Here is a 14,039-nt window from a genome sequence, read left to right as displayed (position 1 = left end):
CCCAGGAGGAAGAGGCCATAATGATGGGGGTGGGGGTGGCTGGCATCTTTGTTTCTTAATTTGAGTGCACTCACTGTGTGAGGAGTGCGATGATGGTACATTTACCTCTGTTATTCTTCAATTAAAACCTGCGGTTTTTGTTTTTAAGTAACACACACACACCACAAAGGGCAAGAGTTTGCCACCAGCAGACACACACTAAAAGAAGTTTTAAATACTATACTTTTGGCAAAGGGAAAGTGATCCCAGATGGAAAATCTGAGATGCAGGAAGGAAAGAAGAGCAGAGAAAGTGGTAAACATGTGAATAGTCTAAAAACTGCCCATATAAAGAAAATAATGTCTTATGGGGCTTTAAAAAAAATAGAATTGGCATATGATGAAGGGAGTCAGAGCACAAATCTCAAGTAAAGACGGAGTATTGCTGATTTGGCCTGAGACATCGGGAGATGTCTGTGGATGGTGTCACAGCCTCCTCTGGGCGGAAATAACTCCAGTTTCCCAAGTCAGTCATCACAGGACCGAGGTTATCTGGCCATCAAATCACCCTCAGGGCGCCTGGCAGTGCATGAACTTAAGCATTCACCAATGTCGCAAGTCTGGTATCTGTGATTTTTGTATTGCTTTTCTAGAAAAAGACTGCCCTCCACCCCCAAAGACATAAGTGGTAGGCCCCACATATCCTGGTTTTGTCCTCCATCTGGTCACCAACTCCCTGATTTCTCAGATAGAAAGATGATGGGAAGTGGGTGAAGAAGGACCAGATAGACTTGGAATGTGGGCAGGAGTCTCATTTTCGGCTTGTTTCCTGTGCGCCGTCCCTCAGCCCCTCTGGCCCCAAGCCGTGCCGCGCCGCCACTGCCTAAACCCTGAGCTGACCTGAACCCAAGAGCTGGGGCCACTGTTGTGGGGTTCAAGTATTAGCCTCTCCGGGCAGGCTCCTTCTTCCCTTTTGGCCCCCACTGTCATGGGAAAGGGATCCAAAAGGACCGCTGGGACCCCTACTCAGCACTTGCCTGCCCATGGGGCTGCTCTGGCTGAAACACCACCTTCAGACAGCTCTATGTGACTCTGTCCTCCCCAGCTCTGCTCGAGTCGCCAGGCTGTCAGGAGGAGGTGAGCCGGGAGGCCCTGCTCCCACGCTGCCCTGGCTGCTGGCCTACTCTCTGTGAGGACCTCCAGGTGTGACCACACAGGGGCCCTTGGCCCCTGGCCAAGCTGTGTGGGTATGGGTCATGGCCTCTCCGTGGACTCCCAGGCTATCCCTGCCGGCCTCCGGGGCCAGCATACCTAAGTGAGGACCTCATGCTGGCCACAGGCCTGGGGCAGCCCCAGGAACCCTCTGAGCTCCGGACCCGGCTTATCACAGCCAAGCAGCTCCCTCTTACTTGCTCCCTCCAGCCTGTGCTGGTCTGTGATTGGGGGATTTTCAAGAATGATCTCAGTGCGGTGGGTGTAGTGACTCAGGCTTCGGGCTGCTGACAAGGAAAGCCTGTGTGTGGGCACTGTTGGAGTTTATCACAAGCCCTGCAGATGGACCTCTGTGTCCCCAAGAAAGTTTGCTTTCTTATGCTTCTCTCTCCAGCCAAGACCAGGGGACTCACCTGGTTCCCCCTCCCCGCTCAGCTGGTGGTCATTTTGCCAATAAGCCAGGGAGCTGGAGCCTGGTGGGGGACAAGTGTGGGTCATAGGAGGACCCCATGGTTCTCAATCTAGGGCAAATCTTACCCTCATGGGACATTGGTCAATGTCTGGAGACATGTTTGTTTGTCACATTGAGGAGGGTGTATTACTGGCATGTGGTGGGTGGAGGCAGAACCCAGGACGTGTGGGTCGTAGTCAGGAAAGAAAGGGAGGGAAGCACTAAAGGCCCCCATTTCCCCAGTGAGGCCAGGAGCTCTCAGGGCCCAGCTGACTTCCCACCCTTCCTTGGCTGGGATGTGCGGGTGACAGTGGAGTGACATAAAAGGGCAGAGGGGAGAAGCATGTGGAGGGACACCCCGACCCAAGGGTTGTTCTCACCCTGATGTTTGCACTGGATATCCACCGGAGGAGTGGGCAGTGGGTGGACCACGTCAGGGCCCTCCTGTGGGGGCAAGGGACACGCCTGTCCCTCGGGGTCTTGCTCATCAGAATCAGAAAGCAGCACTGTCCATCTGACCCCCATCCCAGTCGGGCGGGAGAGCAGCGGGTCCATCTGGGCAGTGTCGTGCTCGGTACCAGGGTGTCGCCCCACATCCATCTCCTTTAGTCAGTGTGAGTTCCTCATCTGTCCTGGGGCGCCCATGGCCCTGGGGCGCCCTCCGTGATGACCATCCCCCTGGGATGCCATCCGAGACCCTCCAGCCTGGGTCCTCCTCTGAGGTGAAGCCCTGGGCAGCAGAGTTTGCGGTGTGCAGTCGAGGACTCAACTCCGACATGGAGAGGCGGTGTGGAGCTGAGCAGAGCCAAGGATGTGGCAGGTCAGCCTCCACGCCCCGGGGAGTGTGGACGAGACCATGTGTGGTCTCCACACCACATGTGGACGAGCCAGCAGCTCCATGCAAAGGCGAGGGAGCACCCTGCCAACAGTGCTGCCAGCTGTGCATGAAATGCAGCGGAGGGTGCAGCCAGCCACGAGCGCCCAGCCCAGCACCTTGGTGTGTATCTCCTACACACACGGGCCTTCTTCTGGCCTCAGCGTGCCATCAGAATCAGAAAGCAGCACTGTCCATCTGACCCCCGTCCCAGTCGGGCGGGAGAGCAGCGGGTCCATCTGGGCAGTGTCGTGCTCGGTACCAGGGTGTCGCCCCACATCCATCTCCGTTAGTCAGTGTGAGTTCCTCATCTGTCCTGATGTTCTCGGCCTTGGCACTCGGCTGGTTTTATAGGATGTCTGATGCCTTCTGGAGATGACATTCCAGGTGGGCAGGAATGGCAGGAAGTGAGGCCGTGCCTTTCCCATGGGAAAGGGGCTAAAATTTAAATTTGTCCCATTACAAGCCATTGAACACTGATCATTTAACTAATATACTGTCTTCCAGGCCCCTCCAACGTTTCTTTTTCCCTCTTTATTATAAATAAGTATTTTGTAGCAAGGTACTTGAAAATTACATAACTATTCCATGCTTCCTCAGACTTTCACTGACTTGACTATTTATTTGTCTGAGTATGAACTCATGAATTACAATTTTTTCAACAGGGTGTAATCTGTTGCTCTCAGTGCACCCCCTCAAGCTGGCTTCAGAGGCATTGACGGCGCCCGGGCTCCTGGCCATCTGGTGCATCAAGATATTCCAGGAGCATTTCGTATTTCCCTGCCGAGACTGGGTTCAGCCATCTCTCCAAGGAGTCCTGGTCACTTGTAGAGGAAGATGGTATTTAGAAGCGGAGTTCTGGGTCCTGTGTGTGCATGTGCACACAGATGTGTGTGTGTGTGTGTCACACACACATAGACATTTGCATGAGTGCAGTCCCTCCCTCACGGGCTTATATCCACATTTATCTGTCAGTGAGTTTCCCCAGTCAGCCAGTTGCCAGCTGCCTTCCCTTGTCGAGCCATCCACGTTTTCAGTTCATTGATGTATAGAATTCTTCACTTGATCCACGCCAGGAGACTGTGGTCCTGAGGAAGCATCTCTGTGAAGCCTATAACTTGATGGAGGGAGCTCTCAGGGCTGCCCGGGAAACCTGGACTAGTGACAGAACTCAGAACAGGACTTGCCATGGAGGCCCTCTGAACAACTTTCCAACCTCAGCTGTGTTCTCTATAAGAGCAGAAAGTTGAAAAGCCCTTCGTGTCCATGGATGAGAGGATGATTCCGTGAACCGTGGCTTCAGCGTCTGCCACGGAATTCTTGACCCCCGACGGAGGGTCAGGTCAGAAGGTGGTGGTGGGAATTCTCCAGGCTGCGGCCTGTGGAGGCGAGAGGGGAGAATGTTTTGGCGAAACAGCTTGGACTTGGCTCCAGAGCTGTGCAACAGAGGAGAGAGCGCCCTGATCTGTTTCCAAGGGCAGCTGGGACTCCCTGTTTGCTGGGGTCATGATGGAGCCCCCTAACTCACTCTAGAAGATACCACCGCGTCCTCGCTTGTGAGCCAGCGTTCCTTCTGCTCATCGGTCTTGCACGGAGCAAGGAAGGGACAGAGAGAAACAAGTCCAAATCAGAACGTCCAGTAAATCAGTGTTCACAGGCCGTTTCTTCCCTTTGCTGCTGGAAGTGCATCCTGTCTCCTGCATCTGGATGTGGTTTATCAGGAGAGCCATGCCCTCCTGTGGCCCATGTCCTTTGTTGAGGCGCCTGGCCGACCCTTTGGGGCCAAGCCTGTCCCCTGCTCTGAGGACCTGCAGCCATCATTCCTTTGTCCCACTGCTGGGGCTCTGGCCCATAGGGTCCCATCCCCCTTTCTCTTCAGGTCCGGCTGTGGAATGGGGTGGCCGGAGCCAAATGCAATGATGGAAAGGCTTCCAGGAGGGTCGGATAGAGGGGCAGTGTGACTGCAGGTGGCCATAGGGTCCCACCCCAAACAACTTGCCTTGAAAATAAAGGCGCCTCCTCCGCAGGAGCGAGTGAAACGGGAGTTCAGGATTCGGGAAGCAGGTTCTCCCTGTGGTGCCGAGGCCCCTCCGGACAGGCCATCAGGCTTCACGCCAACCTCAAGTGAGTGAAGCTGATGCCTGAAACCCCTGCACAGACTCCTCAGCCCCAATATCCAGACCTCTCTGCCCACCAAAGTCCTTTTTCCGCCTGAACTTTGTGGTCCTAGGCCCTTTGGGAGGAGGAGTTCCCCATTGAACTTCGGCCATATCAACTGGGATTTCTCTCTGTGGTCAGAATAGCCTCTCAAGTGTCAAAGCGACCTTCCTATTCTCTGGAATAGGAATTCACTAAAAACCAATGAACTGCACATTTCATATCAGTGAAATGCATGGTATGTGAATTATATCACAATAAAGCTGTAGGTTTTGCAAAGGGCCTTATTCTAATTACAATAAATAAGCTAATAAAGACAGCATAACTCTTAGTATTTTACTATTCTTTCCATCGTGCCATTGGTCTTCCAACAAATGGATGTATAAGGAAGGTCGGAAGCCAAGATCATGTCCAGCTTGCTCATGAGGAAGTTACATGACGTCACAGCCCTGGAGAGGAAGTGGTAGGACTAAGGCTTCAGTCCACAGATTCCTGACTTTGGCTCTTTCTGTGTGTGCTCACCATGAGCTGATCTGTCATTTAACACTGAGCCCCATCCCGGTGTAATTTGGTCATTTTCAGATGAATCAATCTGATTCCCTTGACCTTTCTTTGCTTTTCTCTGAGCCCTTTTCATTTCAACCTCTCTCTAGGACAGCACTGTGGTGGTCAGCCTCCAAGATGACTCCCCTGACCCATGCTTCTTGGTGTTCACCTTCCCAAACTGAGTCAGGGCTGGTTTGTGTGACCAATAGAACACGGCAGAGCTGACAGAGTGGACTCCTAAGGCGGCTAAGTCATAAAAGGCACTGCAGCTCCTCCTTGGTCTCTGGGATGCTCACTGTGAGGGAGCCAGCCATGCTGTGACACTCAAGCAGCCCTGTGGAGAGGGCCACTTGAAGAGACACTGAGACCTCTGACCGCAGCACCAACTTGCCAGCCCTGTGAGGAGCCTCCTTGGCAGTGATCCCTCCCAGCCAAGCCTTCAAGCGAGACCGCAGCCCCAGCCAACACAGGACCACAACTGCATGAGAGACCCTAGCAAGAATGCCCACCACGCCCTTTCTAGAGAAATGGGGTCCTGGTTACGGTTTAGCAATACTGTTGCTGCAGTAATATGGAAAGTGGAACCTTCACCTCGTGAACTGAGTGATGGAGCTAGCAAGACATGTAAGGAGAATGTTTGAAGGTGGCTTCTTCTAGTTATAATAAAATGAGAAAGGGATGAAATAAGCCAGAGGACGGACAGTTAAACATAAGGGGATACCTTCTGTGTTTCAAAATAGTATTTTTTTTCCCCTCATTCCCAGACTCACAGTGGCAAACAATGCTAAAAATAAGAAATGGGAGGAATACGGCTCCCTCGGGGATACACGGCAGACTATGGGGCCAGCCTCCAAGATGGCTGCAGTGATCCTCACCTCCAGACTTGGTACACTCCCCTCCACACTGAACCACGGCTGGTGCTGCGTGCTCAGTATAACATAGTGGAAGTGACAGTATGTGACTTCCCCTTCAGGCTAGATTACAAAAGGATTGCAGCTCTCACCTTGGTCTGTTGGATCATACGCTCTTGGAGAAGCTGGCCGCCATGCTGTGAAGATACCCAAGGCGCCGTGTGGAGAGGAGCTGAGGCCCCCAGCCAACAGCCAACACCAGCTTGCCAGCCGTGTGAGGAGCCACCTTGGAAGTGATCCCCCCACCCCAGTCCAGCCTTCAGGTGAGACCACAGCCCCAGCTGACATTAAGACTGTATGACTTAGCCCAAGTGAAAACTGCCCAGCCAAGCCCTGGCCAACAGAAAGTGTGAGAGATAAGAAGTGATTTTACTGTTTTAAGCCACCAAGTTTTGGGGTGGTTTGTTATGCAGGAATAGATTACTGAAATAAGCACCCTGACCTGCACAGGATATAGAAGTGGGAATGTACCATAGTTTGGACAAGGGATGGACAATACCATCTATTTTTCCTCCCCAAGACACTTGTTAATGGTCCTGGCATCAGTTACCGGCTTTGGGGTTTCAACTTCCAACCAGTTTGGAGGATCCACTCCAATGTGCAGGACACGAGGAGGCTTTCTCATAGCTTTGGTCATTTACACAGGCCAGTCACCTGTCACCCCTACTTAATGACAACCAGCCTAGCAATTTCACCTCTTGGGAGGCCAGTGTTTGGTTCACGATTCCTCCCAAAATTTGAGCGTGCTGTTAGCAAAGGGCGCACTCTGTGTCTGCCCCACAAAGGAAAAAGGCTGGTCTGAAATGCCTAATTAGAGTCCTGTGGGTAAACCAGAGGTGCTCAACTTTGCCCAGGCTCTGGAAACAGCTGGAGGATAATGAAGCACTGGCACCACCCCAGCCCCGAGACTGGTTCAGTTGTCTGCAGTTTGCCTGGGCACTGGAGGTTCAAAACCTGCCCAGGGTTCTAATGTGCAGCCAACAGTTGAAACCACTGGATTAAATCTACCAGATTTATGCTTATAAAGTTTTTCCAGGCCTTGTTTACAAAATAGAGCTCTTGGTTAAAAAGTAGAATCCAACAAATACAGGCAGTCCACAAGTTAGGAAATTGTTTTTCTGGAAACGGTGGTCTAACCTGAAATGGTTTATGTTTAATCGCATTTTGCCACAGAAAAAAGTGTCACGGTGCTGTGAAGGGCAGGATGCCCAGCCTGGCTTTTTAAATAGAAATGGCCACAAACACAGTAAGTTAACCGATTGTGTACCTGCCTTGCACACAGTTTCCCAACTGTACAAAACTCAATTATGAAAGGAAGCACAGTAGAGAAATCCACGTTTTATTAACTCCTGAGGTTCCTTCACACAATAGAGTCTCAGGACTCAGAGAAAGGTTCCATCTTGTGTCGTCAGAGACAGAGCCAGGAAGAGATTACACATAGAGAAAGAGATTTATTTTAAGGACTTGGCTTACAGCTGTCGGCCTGGCAAGTCTGAAGTCCGTGGGGGCAGGGCTGGAAACAGCAGGAGCTGACGCTGTAGTCCAGAGGCAGCATTTCTCCTTCCTCACAGAAACCTCAGTTTTTCTCCCCAAGTCTCTCAGCCGAGTAGATGAGCCCCCCCCACACACACACTATGGAGGATGATGAGCTCCGTTACCTGAAGTCCGACTGCAGAGGTGAACCACGTCCATAAGTACCTTCACAGCAACACTCAGATAAGCGTTTGATTGAATCCTGAAACGACAGCCTGGCCAAGCCAACCCGTAAACCTGACCATCCAGGCCCCAAACTTGTCCTGGTGTCCTCCAGGGAAGGCTCTAGGTCCCTCCTGCCATTTCCTCACAGGGGACTTCTCCGGTCACCTCTTTAAAATACAGATCCTGTTGGAATTCTCTGCCAGAACACACTGCTCTCAGGTACTTCCGACATTTCCTTGTTCATCTGTATGCCTGTTGATTTGTCTGCTCTCACTACAGCGCAAGCTCCCAAGAGTAGGGACCGTGTCTCATTCGCATCGGAGCCCCCAGTGCTCAGATGGCCCCTGGTACACAGGAAAAGTTCAAAAATGTTGGTCGAATAAGCGGATTATGCATTCATTCATTCATGGTAACTTGCACACCGTAATTGCCCTCCAGATGCTGTGATGGTGACACAGGACGACTGGGAGGCGAATTGTGAGGCCACTACGCAGAATGGCAACACCTAGACAAGCCCTGAAAGGGAAGCACCCAGTCGAATTTGGCATCTTTCCCACTAGGCCCCATGGGGTGGAATTTCTCACCTCTCAGGATGGCTAAGGGCTTTGGTGTAAGACGGGTTCAAGTCCCAGCCCTGCCACCTGTTAGCTGTCTGATTTGTGCAAGTCACTTAACCTCTCTGAGCCTCACTGTTCCCATCTGGGAGTTGGGCACAGTAATACTGGCACCCCCCATATTGTGGGGAGGGTGATGAGCTGGGTTGGTGCAGATGGATGGCCCCTGGCAGAGGGCAAGAGGGGCTATTTGGGAAGCGGGAGGTGGGTAGTGGGACATACGCTGACTGGCAGAGAAGAGCTGAAACAGAAAAGGAGAAATGAGAGACAGTGCAAAGGGAGAACCGATGACTGAAAATGAGGGAGGGAGAAGTCAGGATTGGCTTTTTTTATTTCATGAACGTCTGGTTTTTGATAATAAAAGCAATCCATGCTCATTGTAGAACACTTCAAAAATACAGAAAAGCAGAAAGAAAAGATTAAAGACCACCCGTAATCCTGCCCTCCAGAGGTCCCCAAGATGAACCTGTGGGGTGTTGTAGCCTGTTCATTCTTTCCTTGCCTGCCCCCACCCCAGATGCAAGATTTCATGTCTCAGACACCCATTAAGATGACTTCACGTTTCTGATAATTTTATTTTAATGCACCGGCCCTCCATTTTTGAGATCTTATTTTGTCAATTCCAGGTAGAATTGCTTATATCTAAATATACATTTAGATATCAACCCCGCAGAGGTGGAAGCTCTTCATGCATCACCCATGCATGGGCTGTATGCTGACCGATTTCAGGATGTTTCCCAATTTGCCATCCCCCTATTTTGGGGCATTTAGTTTCCAGTTAATTAGTATCTCTGTACCATGATTCCTGGATCTTGGATTTCTTCTGTAGGGGAGAGCCCAGGGAACCACCGCAGCAAAGGTTAACAGCATTTCCAAGGCTGCAGATACACATCAGCAAATTGGCTGCAGCCACAGGCGTAAGTACCTGCAGCTGGCTCGCAAGTGCTCCAGCCCCCAGGGCTTCCCAGGGAGCCTCTGCATGGGACCAGGGGATGATGCAATCACTCTTTGAGTTCCAGTAACAGCACTTCCAAGAACGCGACATGTTTTAAAGTCATTTAATCCTGAGCATCATCTCCCGAACTTTGCCGATGCATACACTGAAGCTCAGAGAGGTTAAGCAACTTGCCTTAAGTGGCACAGCCAGTAAGTGGTAAAGTCCCATTTGAATCCAGCTGACTCCAGAGTCAGGATCTGACCTGCCTGCTGCTGCCTCTCAAGGCCACCTGGTGTGGGTGTTGGCGTTGTCTCTCTCCTTTCCTCCATCTGGGGTCTGACGGAGGCCCACAGAAAGAGGCTCTGAAAGTCCACCCCTGTGGGCTGAAACTCTGGGGCATCAGTTCTAGAATCAGGAATCAGAACCAAGATTGGGGACGTGTCTTTTTAGTCCCCCAAGCTGGTGACGACTGAGGGTCCTTCTTGAAGGTGTCTTAATCAAGAAGAGAGGATACCTGAGACCCCAGGGATCTTAGAGGGTCGTGTGACCCTCATATGACCAGGGAACGTGCTAACGGCCTCATGTGGTCAGACGGGTAAGGACGTGAGTGTGTGTGTGAGCGTGCAAGAGGTCACCACCATCATCTGTTCCTGCATCCACCATGGAAACCCGCCCGCTGCGTGGTAGGAGCTCAGTACCTGCTTATGGGGTGAACTACAGCCACGTCAAGCTCTCATGACTCAGTTTCCCTGTAGATCATGAGAGCCAAGGACACCTTGGTAAGCAGACAGGATGGGCAACTCAGGGGCCGGGAGGTGTGAGTGGGCTCAGAGGAGAGGGGGCTCAGTTTGGCGATTCGCCTCCATTGGGCACATAAATCACTTTATTGGTCAGTGGGCACTATTTACATGTTACAGATGCTGGGGCTCTTTAAAGAGCTAGACTGGCTGAGCATCCACAGACAATTAGGAGTGGGCTGGAATCCACCAGCCACACTTCTCCCTCACTGCCCCCAACCTCCCTGAGCCTAGGGGTGAGATCCGAGCCCAAACTCTCCAAAGGAGTCCTTTGAAGAGGAGCCCAGCAAAGGGCACCCCCAACCCCAAGACCTGTGGGGTGCTAACCCCCAGAAAAGACGTCCCAAAGCAGGCACTTCCTCTGGGGAAAAACTGCTGCCTGGGGAAAAACAGTCCAGAGGGTTAAGAAAACCGACAAGCCTTGCAAAGAAGCATCTTCTGGCGTCTTCCCCACATGCTCCAGTTTATTAAGGAGAAAGCAAGAGGGAAGCCAGATGGAGACCAGGAGCTGGTCCTTCATCCCTGAGCACAGCCGGTCTGTGTCGCTAAGCGCGCAAGACTGATCTCACGCGGATCCCTCTTAACCAGGCAAAAGCAGGGTTAAGTGTGTGTGAGGGGAGCGGGAATCCCAGACTGCCTGGAACTTGAAACTTCCCAGCTGAGCACGAGCCAGTCCAGGAGAGAGCAGAGTCAGCGCCCTGCGGCTACTGCGGGCACCTGGGGCAATGCAATCAGGGAGGACACGTAAATAGCTGACCCTCCACATGCCACACCGCAGGACATGCAGCAGACACCCACCGCTTCCAGGGTAAGTACAAGTTCCCTGGTTCAGGAGCCGGCTCCGGGCACCAGCCATCAGGGACAGTCTGGATGTGATGCTATTAGGGCAATCGGTATTTTTATTATTATCATCAATGCATTCAGATTTGCAATGAAGTCATGGGACAAATGCAGTCTGGGACCATCTTTAAGCAAAACAAAGCATTCTGTTTTCCCGTTGAAAATTCCTAGTGCTAGACCAAATGCAGGCGCTCAAAAGCAGATTCATTTGGTGGGGATAGTGATTTGTCTGCAGTCTTTGCTCTGACACAATCAGGGGTTTCCTCCTTCACTAAGGTTTTCTATTAGTTGCTGCATTATTCTTTATTTTTGTGACATGTCCCTGGTGACAGGCTTGTCGCTCAGTACCTGGGTGCGGATGTGCCATGAACAAACCCGATTAGCTATACTTTTTGCTAAATGTGCATTTCATTATGGCTTTTCTGACCAAGCATGGAGACAGGGCTGGGTCTCCCTGACCAACCAGGAGCAGAATTGGGCATAAACCTCTCTCGATTGTACATGAGCTACCTTAATCATGCGTTACCAATAACAAGCCATTTTTGCAATATTTGTGAGTGCCGGTTTCTTCACAACAGTTTCATCTGAGCAGGTTTTCAAAGCAGGTCTCTTCCTGGGGTTTATGGATGTGTCTGTTTCCCATTATAAAGTCGGGCAATGAGCGAAAGTGACAATCGGGGTTTCACATAAACTTCCAGAAACTCCCTGGGAAGATTCTTCCCTAACATGCAAACTCAACCCAAAGCCCTTTCTCATGGGGGGTAAGGTGAGGGGTGGGGGTGAGGGGTTTGCTGTAGGCCCCCTGGGCTTGGGCTTCATAGCTGGGAAGGACCTGGCGATTCTTGGAGGGGACTTAAGTGAGGAATAGAAAGGGAAATGGATGAGGTTCACCAAAGACCTTTTCGGAAGTTCATTTCTCCCCAAGTGCCACTATGCTTTGTGCAAAAATCTGGCGTGATGTACGATCTCGGTGAGCTGTTGCCATGTGTTGGCGCCATGTGTTGGCGATTCCTCATGCCTTCCACGTCCTGAGTTGTAATGGGAGACAGGGCGGAGGTGGCTTTTTGGTTGTTGAAAACATTGGCAGGATTTCCAACCCCAGCGTGGATGGCGTAAGAACTCGGGCTTCCTGACCTCTCTATGGCCTCGGTCAGTCTTGTCCCCGCTGGTGGTCAGGCTTCCAGATTCAGAAATGCCAGCTATCAATTGTTCCTACAGTCTTCCTGGCACTGGACTTGGAGGAGAGAGTCCTTTCAGACTCCGAGCTCGATTTAAGCTAGAAAGACAGAAATGAGCTGCTGGATAGATGGATGTGTTAGCTATCGGGACCTGAGTGTTTTCATTCCCACTTTGGTCCACTGAGACCCTGTCCCCTCGGTTTTGCATCCCAGGGCATGTACCTTGTGGCAGTGATTCCCAAAGGAGGGAAACTGCCGGGCTCCAGGGCAAACACACCTTTTTATGGTTTCAGTTTCTCTTGAAACAGTGTCCTCATCAGCCAGTGTCCGAAGGCTCTCCCAAAGGAGGAATGGCCTTCCTCCAACTCTTCAGACCTGGGTAGAATCTTGCTGGAATGTTTTATGTGGTCCTTGTCTCTGAAAGTCCTCGATGCTTCACCCTTGAGCCTAGAAAAGCCTTCAGGAGCTGAAAGTGCCCTCACTGCAGCCCCCGGGGTTGGCAGTTTTTCTCCCACTCCCCTCCCTTCCTCAGGGGGCTCTAGAAGGAGACAGTAACCGCTCGCGGTGGCTGCTGTTCCACTCTATGCTTCAGTCCAAGCTGTCTGAGCTCTTCCCTTGAGAACCTCTTTGCAGAGCACTCCCCACAAAAGTTTGGGGCACTGGCCCCCCACGTTCCCACTATGCAATGCTAGGGACCCATGGGTGTGTGGGGTGTCTTGTCCCTTTTCTCCTGCAGAAAGTATGCTGTCACTGCACGGGAGCCACAGGTCCTGCCCCTCTGTGGGTGGGTGAGGGATGGGACAGCCCCCAGGGGCCATCCAAGGGCCATCCAAGGGCGTGCTCAGGCTTCAGTCAGTCACGGATCACTGTTTGTCACCCTGAGCTCCATGTCTGGGAATCACCAGGCCTGCTCCCAAAGAACCTGGATTTACTGTGTTTCCTACATGCCAGGTTGTCTTCTCATGGTTTTTCATCCACACAAGAGCCCCCCCGCAGCTCTGAAGGGTGAGTTGTCTTAAGCCCATTTTATGGTTACAGAATTTGGGCCTCAGGACAGTTAACACACTTGCCAAGGCCACCTGGCCCGGAAGCTGTGAGCCTGCCGGCAGCCTGGCCATCCCATCGTGAGGTCATCGCCTCCCAGATGCTATTAAACAAACCCAACAGAGTTACTGAGATATAATTCATATACCATACAGTCCACTCATTGGAAGAGTACAATTCTATGGTTTTTAGTGTATTTACAGAGTGTGCAGCTCTCGCCACAATCAATTTTAGAACATTTTTATCACCCCATTCCCATTAGCGGTCACCCCATCTCCCATCCCCTGGCGGCCACCCCTAATCCTCTTTCTGTCTCCAGAGATTTGCCTGTTCTGGGCATTCCCTATGAAGGAAGCAGACAGTGTGTGTTCTGTATCCAGCCTCTCTCACTTAGCATCATGGGTGCTGCAGGTGTCTCCAGTTGAGATCTTAGCTTTTCCCATCAGAGCTGATGCAGACTTGTAAAGACACGTTCGTTGGAAACGTCCACTTCACTGGCTGCGGCTCCATCAGCGGGATCCCTTCACCCTCGTCATGGCAATCCCTGAACTCCGCGTCACGACAAAATCATGCTCTACTGCTCCCCCGCCCCAGTAAACGCAGAAGGCTGCAGACCTTTGGTGGCCTTCAGCTAGATTTGCTAAGTCAGCAGTCTAACCTGCTTTTCCCAATCAATGCAGGCACCTCCAGTTATTGTCCTCCTGGAGAGGATACTGTTCGGCTAATAAGAGGAATTTTAACCGTTGAAAGTAGCATTTTCAGTGTATCCTGGGGGGCATTGTCGAAAGAGTGTATGAGGTGT

At 51.6% G+C, this 14,039-nt stretch overlaps 1 protein-coding gene across 1 annotated transcript in view; it reads left to right on the top strand.

The window, feature by feature from the left end:
* The first annotated feature begins 10,702 nt into the window (after nucleotides 1-10,702).
* ZNF469 (zinc finger protein 469) overlaps nucleotides 10,703-14,039 on the top strand; it is a 307,143-nt gene continuing 303,806 nt past the window's right edge. The window contains exon 1 of the mRNA XM_088800201.1: nucleotides 10,703-10,983. The gene's annotated coding sequence lies outside the window, so the exon portion shown is untranslated. The remainder of the gene's footprint in view (nucleotides 10,984-14,039) is intronic.

This window comes from Rhinolophus sinicus, chromosome 8 (assembly GCF_057876585.1).
Source record: "Rhinolophus sinicus isolate RSI-liver-muscle chromosome 8, RSI-T2T, whole genome shotgun sequence".
Classification (NCBI taxonomy): Eukaryota; Metazoa; Chordata; class Mammalia; order Chiroptera; family Rhinolophidae; genus Rhinolophus; species Rhinolophus sinicus.
This window is presented reverse-complemented; position numbering and strand designations above follow the sequence as displayed.